We start from the raw sequence: 20,682 nt of genomic DNA, 5'->3' as shown, positions 1-20,682 counted from the left end.
ACTATTACAACTGTTTTTTAAACCCCAATTCTCTCATTATGTTTAGCTAGTACTTCAGTAGATGTGAACAAGTAAGATGGCACGGATTGCTTAATGAGTGTGTGTCATTTAATCATTGAATCGAATCATATAATGAAGCAATTATTGCTGTTTTTAGGTCAATACGACGATTAAGCCACCTTCGAAGTACAATATTGTACTCCTCAGGTGTCTAAATCATCGCATTGACCTCAAAAAACCAGCAATAATTGTATAATAATGGATCAGTGTAGGTCGATATGTGGTTAAAAGGACCCATGTCAAGTGATATTGTCCGAAGACAAAAAGTGTTAGCAACATAGCTTTGTGCCTGAGGTCAATATCCAATTGGTCCTTATAACTACATATTGACTTTACTGAAGTCCAAAATAGTATATATTATATAATCACTCAAAATAAATAATCTGACACAGTCCTATATTAGACAGACTTGGCTTGGCTGTCATTTCGTCACTATAGCAAAGACATGCATCTTATATTATGACGTCACGTTCTACGTGACTTTGGTGTAGCCGAACGGTGAATCGTGCGATGTCATATTCCGCGGAAGCGCTTTCGTATCATTATCACAAAAGGAAGAATATCACGTGACGTCCTTTCAGCCAATGAAAATTACGAATTTATTCATCTCATATAATATCCCAGTATACATAATTGCTGGAGAAAATCACATGAGTGTTTTGAGTATCATAGGACTCAACGTTAAAAAGTATAGTACGTATTCAATTCTGTAACACCGACTTTAATCAGTGGTAGAGAAAAAAGTTTATTATGTACATGAATCTACTTACAATGAAATAGAGAAGAACAAAAATTGTAAAAGCTAAAATATGCTTCATACATTTTCTAGAGATTCGGAGATTCCACTGTTGTTATAATTGTTCCTCCCTTCTGCTGTCAGTGATTGAAACGTTGAACTCCACTTCATGCTGCAACCATTAAACAAAAATAAAACGGTTTATCGAAATTTAAGGAGAAAATTATTTCAATTAATTCTAATGTTGATTCCATTCATTTCAATTTCAATAAATGAATTTAAAAAAAAATCAAATATAATTTTTTCCCCGAAATATTTCAAGTTCTAAATGATTTTATTTTTTATTTTATGGTAGTTGCATCATTATAATTTTGGAAACTTACCAAATCATTTTATCTTTCAAACACAATGTTACGACAAAACCAGCAATGAATCTCCCGAAGACGGCAGCACATATGATTAGAGGGCCAGTGTTGATTTCACATTGAGAACATTGATCTGTTCCTGAAAAATCTAATAGTTCATTTATTCAGAGTTTTGGTTTATTTAATTTGCGACATACGAAGATAAAGAATGTTAAGGATATTTATTTGTGTTGTTTATTCAAAACTTTGAGTATAAATTTTTTTTTTACAAAAAACTTTCTGTGTATCCAGGTTACTTGCAATAATACATTGAAATGCGATGAAACTTTTTAGGGACACTGAAATTAGAGATAAACGGATGCATTTTAATTTCCATATCACATAATTGTATAATAAAAAAAACACATTTTTACAAGTGTTTCTCAGCTCACAGTATACTTACTTTGTGTTTCTTGACTAATGGTACACTATATAACCATATCTTTAAGACCGTATCCACACTCAGAATTCTTCTTATCCTCTAACAGTACGATATCTTCGGCACCATACTTTAGAAATATTATTACATATTCATCTGTCTTTCCGGACTGTCTTTCTGAACAAACTTTAGAACAGCCCTTTAAGTTACTCATAAAAAGTTTCACTGAAAAAAAAAATACTTGTAGTCCGTTACTGATAAAACCTTTGTTTTCAAAAGAACCATAGAGGATGATAGGCAATTTCACCAACTCTAGTAGCGATATCTTCAAAACATTTTTTCACCAAAAGTTTGTCATGCAGTTTAATTGATACGTGTAAACTAAAAATTCACAATAATGATATGTAAATATTAATAGTTTCCGTATATGTTAAATAGGAAAAGCATTGAGTTTGTACAGAATATAAAGTGAATATTGAGGTATCTACCTAAATGATGATAAAATTTTCATATTAAAAATGATGACAATGAATATTGAATTTCCCTTCTAATATTATTTTAAGATTGGGCAATCTGTCTTAAATTTATCCTTTCGACATCAATGATCTAGTAGCGCAGTGGTATGATAGATGGAATGTAAGTGTGGTGATTCAGAGCTGAGCCCAACATTTTCCACATATGCGCTTGTCATGATCGGGAAATAACGGAAAAATCCGTCGACAATTCAGTGTGTAAATAATGGCCTAACAATTAGTATGAAAAAAGTCAGTCAGAATTTGACTCAATGATAAATTGTATTTGCTGACAAGGTCATTGTATCGACCATAGAACTTACGAAATGATGACTTTAAACGAGACAGCTGATATTCTTGTTTCAACTTATTTGTCAATAATTTACCTCGTTTTAGAAATTGATTCGATACGTAGAGCATGCTCTTGCGTATCGAATCAACTGAGAGATATATACCCCGTATGCAAGTGATGAAGGTATATTGCTGCATATTTAAGGGAAGTTGACGATTGAAAAGTTAAAGTCATCACGTTTATAATAAAGCTTGGTTGTTAGATTACCATTAAAGTCTTTTTCAAGTAAAATATCCAAATATGAAACAGATGTGTCAGACTCTGTGGTATCTTTTATCTCAAGTTCACCAGGATATATCGTATCGACATAAGAATGGAAATAGCCATTGTTAATTGACAATACGTCGTCGATATATCTAAATGTCGAGTTGAAGGCCACAGCAAGTGTTTTCTTCTTTTCACGTACAAGATTTTGGACAAATTCTGCTTCATATGAATACCAAAAAAATGTCTGCTAATAACGGGGCGCAATTGGTACCCATGGGAATTCCAATAGATTGGATACTGTTCCTGAAATGTAGACTGTATATATAGTCAAAAAATTTTGATTCATATCGTTTGATTAGTTACAGGTATCTCACCAATCACCTTTTATTAGTAGATGTGTCAGTTATATTAAATGAAAAGCATTTTGTGAGCAAAAGGTTATGCGATTATATAATCTTTTATCATATATTTTTAAATATTGGTACTGGATTAGTATCTTATCCTTTTTGTTTTTTCTTTGTCTCTAAAAAACAAGTGGTAGCTAAATGCATTGAAGGAAGGAATAAAAAAACACAGTGAAATCTGCAGTGAAATCTGCATCAGGCTTACATAGTCAAACGTATTAGTACATCGTGGCTTAAACAAGAATCTTCTCAATGCCCATTATTTTTTCATCTGTTTTTAGATTATTTAATACTTGTAGAGTAGGCTTTCTTCTCTAAAAAAAAATAACACCCCCCCCCTCGGAAAAATGGCTCTAGAGTAGGATTTTCCCTATGGAAATACCACACCAGATTCAATTTTCCGGGGGGAAATCCTACTCTGTGTAATAGATATTGAGTGCGATTTACTCCAGAGTCGATTTTCCCTAACAATAAAATATAACGCATGTACTTATAGGGTAAACTGATCGAAAGTCGGACATGACCGCGAGTCGAACGTATTTTAAACCTCAAGTACACCTTTTGATAAACAATAAATGGTAAGCAACTCTTGATTATCTGTCTTCTTTTTTATCCATTTAATCAATTAGAGTTATCTTTTCTAAGTCGAACTCTTCTGTTAATAGTTCTAGGTGCCGGGAAATTTGAACGTGATTTCTCCAAATTTTCTGTCGTAAATGAATTATCCATGTTGTTTCAAAGCTCCAAACATTTACCAAATAAGCTAATCAATACTTTAAAAAAAGGATTTATACCAATCAATATTTTTAAAAGCTGTTTTTATATGGTTTTGGATACATAATTCGCAAAATAATTAACCAAAGCTCATTGAATTAATATCGAAAAAAAATATGGAGTCGAACACCGAAAATGATCGGAAGTCGATCAGTGTTCGACACTAGAAACAACGATAAAAATACCGCAATTTATACAAGAGAGATTAAAAGCTTTATAAGATTTATAAAGATTATATTATTATAGAAGAAAATGAATCAACTCTTTCCATTCAAAAAAAACAAAAAAAAAAAAAACAACAACAACAACAAACAAACAAACAAAAACAAACAAACCTGTGCCACCAGTACTTTAATTATTCCATTATTCAGACCACAATTTACGTGATCATTTTAATTGTAAACATCTAGTCGTAATATAGCAAATTTAGATGTAGGCTATCTATTTTGGCAATTACGTCTAAAATCAAGTTTTAAACTTTGTGCAAAAATCCTCATGCTGGGAAAAGGAGTTTTCTTTTCTTTTTATCAACAAATTTGTGAGTTGGATTTTTTGTGATGTAGTGCCCCCTCCCCTCTCTCTGGAAAAAAATACCTGGGTCTGCGCCTGCCAATGTTTTCAGTGCTCTCCAGTGCCTAATACATGTTACAGGTGGGTTCTTAATGCTTTATCCATTTACCACGACAGTGAAAAGACAAACAGTGATGAATATTTAATTAAGAAGATCTGACGCTCCGCAAGCACGAAGTATATTTTCGAACATAATATTTTACTGTAAATTTAGTTTGAAAATGTTCATTGAAAAGTCTAGCTGCAACCCATCCCCTAATTTTTTGCAGCACGGTAAAATCGCCCCGTTTTATGTAGCCAAAAATCTTATTGTTGAAACAGTTGGACCCCCCCCCCCCCCCCCCCCCGCGCATGGAATTTTCGAGATTGGATAATTACTTCTTTGGTTTTTGCTGGTTCATGGCGCAGTCTTCACAACGCATGCCCGTCGGGCATCTCATCTACTACTTTTACCAAGTTTATATGCCCTACTCAGAATTTAACTTCATGAAATAAAAAAAAAAAAAAAAAAAAAAACGCTGTCTTTACAGTGTATGAACCATTGTTTATACAAGAATGGACCAACAACCAACAATTTCCAAGAGTGAAAAATATTCTTTCGAGTGGTCAAGAACATATACTTTTTATTGCTGTAATGCATTACCGAAAATTTTGAAATGTAGTAGTTTATCATTACGGAAAAACCTGCATGCTGTTTTTAACATACTGAATTTGGATTCCATGTGAAAATCCTACAGTGTAATTACAGTTTGTGTACACAATGTGGCATGATTATCTCGTGCATTTCAACAACAGTAGAAAGACGACAGGGATTAGTTAGTTACGCTTCACTGCATATGACACCTGTGAAATTGATTTTAAAATGTGTGTGCACTTCTTTGGTCAACTTATTTAGTATATATCAGGTCCGTAGGAAGCAATTTCAGTTTGGGGGGGGGGGGGGGCACAGCAATACATTTTTCAGTTGACTGTTACTGTTGAGGGGGCACTACCAAAAATTTCCTGACAAGCAAAAAAAAAAAAAAAAAAAAAAGAAGGTCTTCAGACGTTTTTATTGAGGGGGCACTAGCATATAGTATCTATGTTTACTATAGTAATCTATATATCGGCAAAATTATTGGGGGGCACGCCCCCCCCCCCCCGTGCCCCTCCGGTTCCTACGGCCATGTATATACTTGTCTGTTTTAATGATATTGTTACATTAGGTAATAAAAAATAAATTTCACCTATTTAATTGACTACTGACGGCATATTTATTTGGTACATTAAATACATGTATAAACAGGGCTGTTAAAAAAGGTCAGTGAATCTACAAGAAATAATAAATCTACCAAAATGTGGTAATCATTGCTATTTTTGAAGAAATCTGAATTTAATAAACGAGTATTATACAATTGAACATGTTGAAAAGGGGTGGGGGGGGGGGTAACGATCACTTTTGACGTAAAATTAATTTCTTTTGATTTTATTTACCGGGTATTTTACTAAACTACTATTCAAATTTTCACACACAAAAAATCAAGAAATGCCAATTACAAACAAAAAGGGAAAAGGAGTTGTCATGGAATAAAATACCGTACACACTTTAATATCAGAAACGAAAGTATAAATTGCTATCCACTGTGTAAAATATTTTTACATAAAAGTCAGTCTACAATGGAGAAAACATTACACATGCCCAGCGGGCATAAGAATCTTCATTTTTACCAGGTCCCGGGCATCGGACTCCCGGGTTATTTCGAAGACTGTAATTGGCGGATGTGACTGGTCAACTTACTTCTCCTAGGCACCTGATCCCACCTCTGGAATTTCCGGGGGTTCGTGTTTTATATCCTTTTTACAGATTTGTATTGTCTGTAGATTTTCTTGAGATTGATTCCGTTCCCTATCTTCACCTTGAATCTTTTTGCCCCCCCCCCCCTTTTAAAAAAAACAACGACGCTGCAAGTATGTTTGCGCCAGTTCCAGAAAATAATAAGATTTGTTGAGATCTCAGGAAAATAGGGGCCGTAACAGAGGATTAACATTTGATTAAAGAAAAAGAAAAACGAAAGCTTATAGATATAATTTGAATGGTTTTAAAATCCGCATGAAAGATTTAAAAATTTCTGAAGAAATAAATATTCAACATTAAATTTTTATGCCATTTTGTAAATCGTTTTATGTCTTCTGATTTTAAAATATGTCAAATTGAATTTGTTTCATGGCAAGATTGTTTAGATTGAAACTATTTTGTGTTGAATAAAGTAATCGAACTTTAAGAAAATTAGTTCTACCATAGAAAGTTGTGAAACTTCAAACAATAAATTGAGTCCTGACCACATAAATTCGCCTGAAACGAATAATTTAAGCATTCGAAATGTTACCTTAGAAAAGACTTCTAAGTGTAAAAAATGAAGATAACAAAGTGATCGATGTCAAAAAAAAAAAAAGAAAGCAGAACGTTTTTTTTTCTTTTTTGCCATACATGTAACTTCAAATTGGGCTTCAAACATGTTCAACGGAGGATGAAAAAAAGATAGACAAAGCATATAAAACTGGAAAAAAAATGAATACAGAGAGAAATAAGATAAAATCAACAGAAAAGGTGGAGGATCAATGAAAAATTCGTAATTCATGCGACTCGGAATAAATGGCGTTCGACTTCATATCTAGCCGTTCGACTTGTGGTCGAATGTGTTCGACTTACGATCTATTTGGTATCTCGGGCTTTTTCCTTTAATAACAATTGTTTCATTCAGTTGCCACAGTAAACAACACGCTAAAATGACGCTTTAGGCACACATTTCGATAGATTTCTGAGTTTATGACACGCATAATGTGCCCTGTTGTCAACACTGTCGGTGAATATAGATAGGCGTTCGACTTCCGATCAGTTTACCCTATATGAGGGGAGGGGTCGACACATTGTTATAAGGCCCCTTATATAATTTTCAAGCAGGTTTCCTCGCGAGAGACAATCTTAGTAAAACTTCAAAAAAATAATGACAAACTAGTAGACTAATTGTTCTCGAACAATTAGAGGTCTTTCCACCTTCTTTAGATTTCTTTAATTTTTATATTTTACTCTCTAAAGTTAATTTTTATACAAAAAGAATCCAGAAATGGCTTGAAAATAGAAAAAAATGAAAATTTTGAAATGACCTTGACCTTTGACCTTTACCACACATTAAAGGTCAAAGGTCAAGAATCACATTGCAATTAGTTTCATGCTTCTAGGACTTATACTTTTAAAGTTATAAGGCCTACTATTAAGCGCAAAGCCGTTAAAGGGCGATAACTCATATAAAGGGTCATCAGATCCTTTCGCACTGAATAGATTGAAGTTGTGTCTAAAGACCCTGAAGACATTAGTGAAGGTTTGATGTCTCTACGGTCTACGGTTTCAGAGGAGTAGCGATAACAAGGTTTTTTGCACAAGGGGCAATAACTTTCAAAGGGGTTAAGCTTAGGGGACAAGAATGAAATCTTTGAAATAGTTTTAGAAGGACATATTAAAGATGCAAAGGCATATAGTATATGTTGAAAGACAAGAGAGTTATTAATATCTCATAGTTTGAATGACCTTGACCTTTGACCTTGACATAAATTTCAAGGTCAAATGTCAAAGAATTCAATGCAGTTGGTTTCATGTCTCTACGACTTATGGTTTTGAAAATTTTTAATTTTTCATGAATATCAAAAACTTTCAGGGGCAATAACTCATTGAAGTGGTCAACGAATTCTTTCGCAATGAATAGATTGAAGAATCCCCTCAATTAGTCAAAGACATTGGTGAAGGTTTCGTACCTCTACGGTTTACGGTTTCGAAGGAGTAGCGATAACAAGCTATTCTTGCGAAAGGGGCAATAACTTCGTAAGAGGTCAAAGTTCAAACATGGGGGGTCGTTTTTCGGAATAACTTTTAATATCCAGTATCATGAACTATAAAGTTTTTCGATAAGTCTTGCGGTTTCAAAAGTCCGGGAAGAAAAATAATAATAATAATAATAAACATAAGCATTTCAAGAGGTCTTTCCACAGAAAGGTGGAAAGACCTAAAAAGTCTAGGTGAGCATTCAACTTTTTATATTTTCATAATGGCGAGCAGTTCAACTGAAATATACGAAGTATGAAAATTAAAAATTTTAAATTTCTTTTTTCAGTAACCGCACACAAAAGATTGGTACAATATAATCGAGGAATTTTATTTTTTAATGAACTTTTTTTACCTTTGTATTTCAAACTACACGTACAAGTAAGTATGTATAATTATCCAAAATAGCTGCTGTTGGCATGGGTCATAAAAATAAGTCAATTTGTAGAAAAATTAAATCTTGAAAAACTTTACGAGAGTATTTGCTCTCTGCTTTCAAATCCAATATTACACCGATGGGGTCGTTGGGACATACTTAATATACTACCGCTTACAGAATCCCTCCGGTTCTCAGCAGGTCACGTGACCTGAAGTGTGTATATATACTGAGACAGTCGGCTTGAATTGTTACATGTAGTCTGTTGCTGACGGCTGGTTTGCGAAGACGGTCCAAAACAGAATAACCAAACGTGGTAGGTACTGTCATACCTGAATAAAGTCTTACGTGCCTGAAATAGGCTTTCGGGACTTTGGTAGTGAATATGTAATTATATACGTTACAATAATACACGGGTTTGGCTAGCTAGAGGCAAGAAGCTAATGTGCTTCAGTCCTTGGAAGGCCCATGCGTTCCCGAGCGACAGGGAGAGTCTACATATTGCTAATTCAAATCAGTTATTGAGATACTAAAATTTTACTGGATTAAATTGATCAGTTAGAGCAGCCGAATCCGGCCTTAAACGAACCCGGAAACCTTACAGTGGAAATATCACTCTAAGAATTCGAAAGAGGTGGAAATTTGCCTCTAGTTTGATATTTCCCTATCGGGAGAATGTCCTATTCTAGAGTACAGATTCCGGGAAAAGTTGACTATGGGGGAAATAATACTCTATAACACCGGTTACCGATTTGAAAATATATCGAATTCAAATCTTTTAAATGTACAATTCTAAAAATATATCATAAATATCTTGATAGGTATACAGTATAAGAAAAAAAAAATCATGTATTGAAAAAAATTCAGACTTGCAAGTTCATGTATAACAGACTAAGAATAACATTGAAAAAAAAAACTTAATTCTATTCCCTACTTCTGAAGTACAGGTAGAAATTTAAGCTAAGATACATATTACACAAAATCTCAAACTTCTTTATTCTTTGAATACAACCATGACAACCATCGGAAAAAACAACAACATTGCATTCCTACATGTATTTAACCTAGCGAATAGAAATTAAATTGTTAGAATGTTAAATCGCATATACGTGTCTCATACATTTCATTGCTTTTGCAACCATTGATACACACCACTTGTTTTATCTGATTTTATCCCTTTCAATCAATTTATACGTAAGACATGTTCTCTTCTAATCGGAAAGACGAATTATGATCATTGAAGAAGCATATGTATTTTTGAGAAATATTCTTAAGGAGGGATTCTTGTCTGGTTTCTGGAGAGACAAAATATTCCAAGTATATTTGCTTGTATGTCTTATATACTTATCTGTAATGTATTTACTCTTCATACTTGTACAATTTAAATAGAAATAGTAAACTGAGTTTGAAATCGTGCAGGGACTATATTTTTGCGCAACTGCGGCTTATGAAAATACCTCCTTTTCTGTCTATCAAAATCACTTAGAGAACAATATATTTAGTTAATTTTTTTTAAACAAAAAAGACTTAAAGAATTTGGAATTTAACTAAAATTAATAATAATGCCCTAAAGTTTTAAAATATAGCAAATAATAATAATTTTCTAAACAAACTACAATCATGTTAGCTTTTAAATGCTTCCAATCTAAATCAGATGTGAGCAAAAATTCAGTAAAAAGTGTTTTTCTCTTTTACTAAACAGTCAAAGGTTTTTGTTTTTGTATCATTTTGTATATTTGTATGACTACTTTAACATATGTGAAAATAAGAAAAATTTAAATATAAGAATTATATAAAAATTACTAATTAATCCTAAAAAATTAAGAAAAACAAGAAATTCGGATCAACCTATATCTATTTAAGTTAAATTGTGGCAATTAATTTGGTTCAATCATCTGAAAGACCCGATATGGTAGCATCTTTTTGTGCAAAAAGAAAACCATATTATATTTTGAAATAGAAGTAGGCATCACATGATTAGCAACAGTAATTATTTACACTAAATGTCAAGGAAAAAGATAATGACCTTGACCTGACCTTGCTTCTGAAATAAAACGGTCAAATTTAATCTAATTGATACCATCACTTATTTATAATGTCTTCTGGAATCTATAAAAAATTCATTAATTTTTAAATAAAGAAATATGAGTAGAATACGAGAAGAATCCCTCCTTAAAAACATGATTTTATTTTATATGGAAGGACTTGTGCTGAGATTGACAGTAGTTTATTGCTGAAGAATGTTGAAGCAGTGAGTAATTTTGCAAAAAGCGAAAAGAACAATAAGGGGGAAAACAAGCTGTCAGATATAATAAGAGTTTTTTTTTCATACTTACATATCTGCAGTGCAACAGTCAAGGGGATAAAGCATTGTAAATGATACTGTGACGAACTTCAGGAAAGCTATCAAACAAGTTTACATATAACAGTATATATATATATATATATATATATATATATATATATATATATATATATATATATATATATATATATATATATATATATATATATATATATATATATATATATATATATATCTCTTTTTACTTCGCTCTTTCTATAAATTATCACGTATACTTTAACGTTACAATTTATAGTAGATATATAACATATATAATTAACTTTCTACCTCCTTTTTGGAAACAAAAAAAAAAAGAAGAAATTTTTCTTACCCACTCTCATTACTGCTCGTTCAATGTTCTCTATGAAAAGGATCAAGGCGATAAATGTGTACTGTGATTAAGGAAACAGATTTTGCGGATACATATCATTATCTGCTTTAGCTATTCTAATGAATTAAATGAGACAGTACTTAATTCATCTAGGGAAATTTAAATTTCTTTCCATAGACGATTCATATTCAATTTTATATCAACTCTGACATGTTCGTTCAGTTAAACATATAGGCGTTTCATAATTGTTTTTAGACTGATTTCTAAATTTCATTATTTTTGCTTATAATTTCATAGATACAACCTGTATCTTGCATGAACATTTTCCTAAACGAGACAGACTCCTGACAAATAGGTGGGCAATCTGGAATCTCGTTAAAATTGAACAGTTTACAAATTCTTTGGTCGCTACAATGACCTTGTTTGAAAAACAATCTGTCGTTAGGTCGAATGTTGACTGATCATGACATCCTTTATACAAATTGGTCGGTCAATATTTTCATACTATTAGACACGTACGGCGGGTGTGACCAGTCGAATGGGGATGCTTACTCCTCCATGGCACATTATCCCACTCTGACGTTTTTCAGAGGTCTGTGTTTGCTCTTCTCACAATTTGTATTGTTCGCAGTACAGTTAAGGTGCTAAATGGAAATATCGGCGATTTTCTATGATACAAAATATATTCTTTTTCAGGATGGCGATTCTTATTAGTACTTTACTAATATCGGACAAATGTAATTATGGTTATTAACTACATATTGAGGACGATTAGATTTTCTATTTAGACCTGTCACGTGATGTGGCAGTCACGTGACTTTTGCACATATACTTGCAGTATTGAGGTCACCTACAAAATTTCAATAGTGCAAGGGCAAAACCAAGTTAAAAGTCGCCCGCGTGGCGAAATGGTTGGAGCGTCTGCCCTAAAGTCGCGGAGTAAGGAGTTGATCCTTACGTCGCAGATTCGAATCCCAGTGTGGGACGTGGAGACCGGTCCTTCGGATGATACCGTATAAACCGAGGTCCCGTGTCGCAGTAGGTGCGGGCACGAAAAAGATCCCTCACTGCTCAATGGCCGTAAGTGCCGAGTATAGGACAAAATTTGCAGCTCTCCACAGGCAAGTGGTGGCCTCTCCATATGAGTGAGAAATTCTCAAGAGGGACGTTAAACAACATACAAACAAACAAAAAAACCAAGTTAAAATTCGAAGTTTAATTTTTAAATAGTTTCAGCACCCATTGCAGTTTGTGAAAAGTGCTGCGATCCTATATAGATTCTACAATTTCATAGTTTAAATTATATTTATATGAACGCATACAGAATTTTTTGCTGGTCAGCTTCATTAAATATAGAAATAAATAATTCAGTTTCAAGATTTCAACAGGATTGCAGCACTTTTCAAATAGCTTAATACTTCTACAATTTATGATTAAAAACTTGTCATGATCCATTGAGGGTATGCCCTTGCATTAGATCGATTGAATAAGACCCTTAGATTATCCTCCAATGTACCTGCATACAAATATACGGCAGTATCCGTTAAATGAGAAAAGTACGGAAAATATATGAACAAAAACATAAAAAGGACATTGTATCTAAATTAATTGCCTCTTAAAATTTGCGAATAATATTTTATTTAATTATAAAATACATTTCTTCATTGTGAAAATATTACTTGATCCGGCTCTCACTGCATACAAACTGCGTCAAGTTATACAGAATGACGTCATATCGACAAGTGCAGTACGATCAGTGACTTGTTTAAACCTTGCTATGTGGTATTTAATTCATCACAAAAACGCATGTTATAGTAAGTTTTGATGTAGTTTAATTATCTCCTACAGTTTAAAATCGCAAATCATTTCATTTTTGGTATTTTTAAGGATTGCTAGTTTCGTGTGATGTAATAGTTAATATTTCCAATAAAAATTAGGCTCTGCCTCCCTTTTATAGCCTTAACTGTGCTGCGTTTTATAGGACTTTTCAGCATTATTACTATTTGTTATTTTCACATAAAATTCACTTTTTTGATAGATGCACCCTTGCTCATAATAACTATGCACTTTGTTTGTTTGCTCAATGCAAAGGAGCAGAGAAGAAGATTTTCGAAGAAATAATGCATTTTCACTATATAATCAATGAAATATGTGGAGCTAACGAACAGTATTCGAGCTCAAAAGTCCATTAAACATTATAAAATAGGAGCAGAGCAAACACGGACCTCTAAGACATCAGAGGTGGGATCAGGTGCCATGGAGGAGTGAGCATCCCCTACCGACCGTTCACAGCCGCCGTGTGCTCCTTGTCATGATCGGGAAAATAACGGAAATATCCGTCTACAATTCAGTGTGTAAATAATGGCCTAATAATCAGCATGAAACGCGTCAGTCAGCATTTGACTCCATGAAAGATTGTATTTGCCGACAAGGTCATTATATCGACCATAGAACTTACGAGATGATGACTTTAAACGAGACTGCTGATATTCTTGTTTCATCAACTTGTTTGTCAATAACTTACCTTTTCTAGAAATTGTTCATACGCAGAACATGCTCTGGCGTATCGAATCAACTGAGAGAATTAAACCCCGTATGCAGGTGATAAGGGTATATTACTGCATAAGTAAGGGAAGTTGACGATTGAAAAGTTAAAGTCATCACGTTTATCATAAAGTGTAATGAGTTCTTTTGGATTTTATACGGCTGAGATGAAAGAACAAATTGTAAAAAAAAATTGAAAATTGAAAAAAAATTATTAATGAAAATAAACAAAAAATAATAATAATATTCTCTTTCCCTCCTTTCAAACCACACAGAAACAAGAAATAATATGAAAACAGTTATTAACTTTACAAATATCTGATACTTTAATTACTTTTAAATCACAAGTCTTATGTCTCAAATAACGTATGAGATTCAATTATTCAAAATAATTGTTTTTTTTTAATTAGAAATTAGAAAACGTTCAACTTCAATGAATAATCTGTATAATAATTGTTGGAAATTCCCTTTTTTAAAGATTTTATTCACATGCAAAATTTATTCACTAAATTCACTACACGACAATAGTCACTCAGGAAGGGTTCCCGCCACCACATGCTGATCCGCACCCTGATAACCACGCATGCGGAAAATCGACTTCAAAGGGTTCACAACTCTAGATCTCTGGTCTCACCCTCCTACTTGGAACTAACGTACAAATATAATACGTCTGTCCTTAACAAAATGCACCCCTCAGTACCCGCATGACCATCCATAATGTCGCTTTACATCACACATGACTCTTATTGGTATCCGCCGAGAAAATGTGCCAAACACCCCTCACGCCTCACGCATTGAAAATATCATACGTTTAAGTAACCCTGAACGAAATTTACACATAGAAAAACTACAAATAAACGAACATACTTACAATATTGACAAACATACAAAAAAACTAATACGCTTACCGGCTAGTGAGATAGGGAAAACACAAAAATACGCCAGTCCAAACAAGCCTTCCTTGTTCTAATGACTACCTGTTTGACAGTCCTTATAACTGCAATATTCGCAAAGACATAAGAACGTATAGGACAAGTAGAAACGTGGCATTCGTCTGACCACTCTGGCCTAACCGGTCACTTATATACTCCTTCTAAAAATAAATTGCATTCTACACCCATCCACGGTCACCCAATACAGTCAAAATTAAATCAACAAAACTATTCCGAAACTAAAAAATTGAATCAACTTTATTACATAAAGCTCTGTTGTTATATTACCATTAACGTCTTTTCTAATAAAATATCCAAATATGAAACAGATGTGTCAGACTCTGTGGTATATTTTATCTCAAGCTCACCAGGATATATCTTGTCGACATCAGAATGGAAATAACTATTGTTAATTGGCAATACGTAATATATCTAAATGTCGAGTTGAAGGCCACAGCAAGTGTTTTCCTCTTTTCATGCAAAAGATTTGGAACAAGTTCTGCTTCATATGAATACAGAAAATAGGTTTGCTAATAACGGGGCGCAATTGGTACCCATGGCAATTCCAATAGATTGTTGGAAGACCTGGTCTCCATGTTAAGTATCATATTAAGCCGATTAATTGACTGACATTATTTATACAAATTGTTAGGTCATCATTTTCACACTTATTTGTCTACGGATCTTTCCGTTTGTATCTAATAAAAATGACGTAATTTTCTTGCTATTCCATTCATTATGACGTCATGAACTACATCCTTATTCTTAAATCCTGATTTTTTTCCCCCAAAAATGGCCAAATATTTTGGCACTTTTTCTATATCTTGCATAGACCTAAACCTATGATCCAAAATGTTAAATAAAATAATGAAAGAATTGTTTCATCACGTTATAATCCATGTTTTAGTTTTTGGATGGAGGGGTTGGTTCATATTTTAATTATTTGCTGAAGGTACTCAAATACACTCATTATCTCCAAAATTGAAGAACATTGGAATTTCACATAGCAAGTTTTTCAATACCTGGACTCTCGAGGAATCTTTTTCATAGGATATGAATGTACTAAGTGTCTAATTTTTATTTATGTTTGAAATGGAACTTGGGACTAGGTGAGTGAATTGGTATATGGGCAGGGCCATTTTATGGATAAAGTGAACCTAGCTCTTTGTTGACGTTAGACGTTTTAAAATGACCTACAACAAGCTCTGTTAGATAGAAACGTGAACAAGAAACGTTAATAAGATGGTAAATGTTAATTCATATATTTCAAGGAAAATAGTTTTGAAAAAGCTAATTTATTTTACAATTATACATTTAGATTATTTTCAGAATGTAAAAAAGTCTTCCAGTCAGATTAGTTTACTTAAAACCACTTTTCTTTCAAAAATGATACATCTATGCATATCGCTTATTTTGTGACCAATATGACAGGAAGTATTTGAGATATTTCTTACCGTATTACTAAAACGTACCGATGGTTCTTTGCCAAAAAGGCAGTCATGAATCAATTACCACACTGTTGTTCTAGTAATCTATTTCTCCTTCAAGATTCAGTCTGAAGTCACAAATGAAACTTTTGAAATCATAATTCAAAAAGCACAAAGTTTCTTGTTATCAAATTCTAAGCCCGACGCCTTTAATAGTATTTGTTTTAAGTCTAACAGACATGCAGCATTTATCTTATTATACAATAGAAAAAAAAGTTGATTCAGTGGCTGCTTACGTAATGACTTTAAAAATTAGTGAAGTGCATCATTCAAATAAGGTAATTTAAAATCCTTTGAATTGTTTCATAGACGATAAAGGCCTACTAACAACAAAATTGTATTACAAACGAGATGCCTTTTTTCCAACGTCAACTTTCCTTATTTATTTAGAAATATTCCGCTATCACCGGCATATGGTGTTTATGTTTCTCAACTTATACGATACATGCTTCGAGTACGATCAATTTTTAAATCGATGCAGGCTACTGACAGATAAGTTGATGTTACAGGGAATTTTAAAATCTCGTTTAAAGTCAGCATATCCTAAATTCTATGGTCGATATAATGACCTAGTTAACAAATATAACTATTATTGGGTGGTACTTTGGCTGACATGTTTTATACCAATTGTTATTCCTTTGTTTTTATATTACATTTGAATACGGAATATTCCGTTTACCTGATCAATACATACGGCTCACTGCAGGTGTGACCGTTAATCAGTGGATGTTTTCTCCTACTCGGCACTTGATCCAACCTCTGGAATTTCTTGGGGTCCGTATATGCCCTGTTCACAGGTGTGTATTGTTTGTAGATTTTTTTGAGATCAATCACTGTTCGTTATCTTCACCTTTTCCTTCATGATGCTTTCTTCCCAGATTGACCAATTTTGTTATCAATTGAAAGTTCTAATCCACCATAATTGATACAAAATTATACACTGTGGAATCATTTATATTCGTGGGGGTCAATGTTCGTGGGCAAGCAAAATTTAAAGTTCGTGGGCAGGCAATAATCGTGGGTTACTCGTTTATACGGTAGATTCAATTAATCAATATGTTTACAAAATAAACGTTCATGGGGATGTAAATTCGTGGGTAAGGAGACCCACGGAATCCACAAACATTAGTCCCCCACAAACAATGATGATTCCACGGTATCCAGAATAAAGAGGGTATGACGTGTTTTGCAATTACGAACACGTCAAGATTTATTTCTTATAGTATTGTTAAGTGAATAAAATGAAATAAAATAAATACACGTAACTAATGTGTTTTGTTCAATGATGCAATCAATGTTCATATCTTTAATTGAATAAATGCGATTGGGGTTCCTCTTATGTTCTAGTTTTAACATGATATCAGCGGGATTATTTGATATGTATGCAGACTCAGCTGTCCTCTGTTACTGAGTCTATTTTCGAAAATTCTGTAGAATACTCCTCAAATTACTTAAGGAATCACTCGCTGTAACAAAGAAAATCATGAGCAAAATACTCCGTAAGCATAAAATTTTCTTCAAACACTGACCATTACTATTAACAAATTGAATATAATAATGAAAAATTGTTCATCCTTTAGGTCGAGAAATTTTATTATCAATTACTGTATTATAATACATGTTGTTTACCGGAAACACTGGATAAATAAGTCGAATTAATAGTTAATTCATGGTATAGAGCTGTTGCTTTGCGGATACAGTACCTAAAAACACAATTTAAAAATTATATTCATTTTAATAAGCCTTTTCTTTGAGCAATCATATATTTAGTCAAATCTTATTAAAATGAAAAAATCAAAACCAGGTTATCAAATATTTTCCTTAAGTATTAATATGTTGAGTGTGCAACCGTTGAGGCGAGCGCAGTTGTGACTAGTATGTTTATCTATAGATTAAAATGTCTTAATTCTTTCTAAGTGTACACTTTAGGCTGGAATCTGAAATTAAAAATTGATCATGTAATTATGTATGTACACAATTCAGAATAACACTATACATGTACAAATTCATGTGTATAAGTATCCGATTTTTTTTAAATTCCTTAATTTTACTTTGCAGAGACTTAAAAGTTTTTTCATGCACCCGAATCTCTATGACGGTAAGTACATGTATGTGTTTTATCATCATTTTTTTCAGACTCAAAGTATTGGTTGAATCAAATATTTCCTGGTACTCTGTCCATTGATCACTGAAATGAGCCAGACGCTATTTTCTATTTTAAATTAAACTTAAATCCGCTCTTTAAACCGCACGAGACATTTAGAAGGGTCTAGACTGTGGCGTCACATGACGTCTTACGTAAGTTGCAATTCCAAAACAGAGTTTCAAAAAAGCAAATATTGAACATAGACTCTAATCTACCATCTCTCTGCACATTCCATTTAAGCACTTTCCATTCAACCACTTGATTTACTTTTTATTGTTAAACTTTTCTTTAGTTATTTCAAGAAAGTGAGCCAAAGAGCAGAATTGCATTATGGAAACAGTTTGTTTGCCTTACATAGTGAGAACTGTGGAAAAGAATTCTTTTGGAAGAACGTGTAAAATTCTGAACTTTCTCTTCGTCATGGTGTTGCTTTCAGAGCTGGCTGTAAAGAATGTATTGGTTAGTTCCACGTGTAGTTTTATCAACGTTTTTGCCTTAAAAAAGGAAATTCGCGACTTTCATGACATTTTAACCTCTCTGTAGGGTTTCTCAATTCTAAAGACTAACACATTTATCACACATGGTATATATTTTTTAGTTGCACTAGCTCAAACAATGATAACTATAATCATCAGTCATTATCATGTGAAGACAGGTCATCCAGGATGTGAGAAGTATGTCATATGAATTAAATTTTTCCTAATGTCTATAAATAATCATCGATAGACCTGTTTATTCATTTAAAAACACAAATTAAAAAAAGAATTCTATCTAAAGCACCATCTTCCTTATCATATAATACATAGTATCATACAGGGTGTTTCATAATATATGTCACACATCTAAATGGGCATACTCTGAATATCAAGCATGATACCAAAAATACCAAAATCCCATAGACAATCATATTAATCTTAAATTATGATATTGCAAAAGATTGGGAAAATTATAATTCCATGAAGTACACTGATGATATAATCAGTGATGTCATGATTTCAATTGTTCTCAAAATGGAGTAAAACTGGCAATTTAAAGATTTGAATTTTGTAAACTTATTATAAGCACGATATCTTAAATAGTCTACAGGGTGTGATGAAGAAAAATATCCAGACCAGAAAGCCATTGTCTAGTTTTTATTTATTAAGGTAAATTAAGAAGTTTGAACAAAGTGTAATGTAAAGATGAAAGACAGTTAAATCCTGCCCCCCCCCCCCCCCCAAATGAAAACATTGTCAAATTGTAGTCAATCATTGAGAAAACCTTAAGAAAGTCAGTTAGATCTGAGTTTAGGGAAATGGATTGGGACAATGTATGTGTATCAAGTGTATTTAGAAATTTTCGATTTGAATTGAGTGTGTCTGCATACAAGATTTCAGCATTACAGCATTTAAAGCCAACTGAAATTCAGAGTTGGTTAAGTTTACAAAATTGATTGAAAGAGCGAAAGAAGTGGACGTCAGCACATACCGGTAGTTCTGAAATGACATATTTATTTAAATGTATCTTTAAATAAGAAAATAAATATGCACTTTGGGGGTTCTAAAAATCTAGATATAAACAAGAAAACTGTCAAGTATCCTGTGAAACGTACGAAGCAGTGGTCAGAAATCTCCACGAGTCTCTTGAGGTATTTAGGACAATGGTAAGGAAACACGTGGAGTATAACATTTTAGGAAATCGTTGCCATAGAAACTGAAATGGAGAATGTTGGATACTTTTGACTTAAAATAATAATTTTGAATATCTTCTGATTAAAATGATATATAAAATGTATATGTAGCTTTTGTTGTAATTTTTCTTTCTGCCTTTAGATGTGTGACATATATTGTGAAACACCCTGTATATTGTATAGGTACATGTATATACCTCTCTCAGTTCTATTTACACTGTAATGTATTTTTAATCCAGTGTAAACCGTGAATATTGAGACTAGTTTTTATTGTCAACCTTTTCCCATTTAGTTCCCCCTATTTCTTGAGAATATCTATTTTATTCATATTCTTCTTCCTCGTGTATTTTGCAACTGCGAAGCTCTGTGAAGACGTACCCGAAGCTTTAAAATGCGTTCAAAACATATTATTGCATTGCGAGATCGGTTTTGATTTTAATTTGTAAATTATGTACTTAAGTGCAGACAATTTAAACAAAGGGCTACATATTAACATATTTGTGATGATATCACATGACTTTAATTGTTGATCACATGACAGTCATTTAAATTTTTTTGAAGTATTTCACATGAATCGCTTCGGCGCAGCCGTTTAACAC

At 32.9% G+C, this 20,682-nt stretch overlaps 1 long non-coding RNA gene across 1 annotated transcript; it reads left to right on the top strand.

Moving 5' to 3' along the window:
• Positions 1 to 17,019: 17,019 nt before the first annotated feature.
• LOC133187358 (uncharacterized) lies at positions 17,020 to 18,720 on the top strand. Its single transcript, XR_009721181.1, has 3 exons — positions 17,020 to 17,065; positions 18,327 to 18,366; positions 18,707 to 18,720. It is a non-coding gene; the product is annotated as an uncharacterized LOC133187358 (long non-coding RNA).
• The last annotated feature ends 1,962 nt before the right edge of the window (positions 18,721 to 20,682 follow it).

The sequence above is a fragment of the Saccostrea echinata genome, unplaced genomic scaffold, assembly GCF_033153115.1.
Source record: "Saccostrea echinata isolate AGI-Se365-2 ecotype Australia unplaced genomic scaffold, CSIRO_AGI_Sech_v1 ptg000015l, whole genome shotgun sequence".
NCBI lineage: Eukaryota > Metazoa > Mollusca > Bivalvia > Ostreida > Ostreidae > Saccostrea > Saccostrea echinata.
This window is presented reverse-complemented; position numbering and strand designations above follow the sequence as displayed.